Here is a 1,011-nt window from a genome sequence, read left to right as displayed (position 1 = left end):
CTTTCGACACATGTACCTGTGAACAGGAGTATTCATATACAGGTAACTGGACGGCTCTTACTAAAAATAAGGAATCTGTGTTATATGAGTCCTCAGTCCTGAAAATCTACAGGGCATCTTGCTGACGGCTCAAGAAGAATCAGGGATTCGAGGCATGAATGGGGGTAACAGCAATCCACATATACAGGAAATTACATGACATCTTGCTAATAAAAGAGATGAAATCTGTTTTCCACGGTTCTTCTATCAGAAAATCTACATGACTTCTTACTAAGGGCAAAACAAGAATCAGGATTTCGAATCAGGAATCAAGGGAAAGAGAGTCCTCACATACAGAACACTGCATGGCCTCCAACTAAGTATGAATAAAGAATCATTGTTGTACGCGCCCACGATCCAAAAAAATTTCCAGGTTGTCCACTATGGGACAAACAGGAAACAGATCTTTGAGCTCCCCAAATGTTTCAGAGGAATTTAGCATTCGAATATTATGAATCGGTCATTGCAGGACTCCAGCAACACTCTGGTCCTCTTATAAGTTGTGATTGGTAATGGGAACTCCATGTCCGTTAGGTTCCTCAGAACAACTAAGGCCAGATTCCAGGACAAAAAGAATCTTCTTTCCATATTTGGAGGTAACTCTGGTCTTAAGGTTAACCCTGTAATACTTCCCATTCCGTGTCTCTTGTGATTTTGAGAGGGGACAAGGATTTTGCACTTGCCAAATGTTTACTATGTACTTTTAAAGGTAACCAGGAATCATGGAATCCACGAAGCTAGGAAACTTCTGGGCATCTGTCTTTTGACATACTGAATTTGGAATACAAATCGACAGGAAAAATCAGGGAATCTTACTGAGAATTAAAAGGAAATCCGTTTCTAGGAGTTCTCATATTAAGGATTCTACAGGGCTTCTTGATAAGGTTTAATTAGCAATCTGGGCTTCTGAGTGCGTACATTTTCCGTGCTACAAGTTCCGTGGATACGCTAAATCTGTCATTACAGATGCTC

The sequence above is a fragment of the Carlito syrichta genome, unplaced genomic scaffold (assembly GCF_000164805.1).
Source record: "Carlito syrichta isolate Samal-C Ts95f unplaced genomic scaffold, Tarsius_syrichta-2.0.1 Scaffold305927, whole genome shotgun sequence".
NCBI classification, from domain to species: Eukaryota; Metazoa; Chordata; class Mammalia; order Primates; family Tarsiidae; genus Carlito; species Carlito syrichta.
This window is presented reverse-complemented; position numbering follows the sequence as displayed.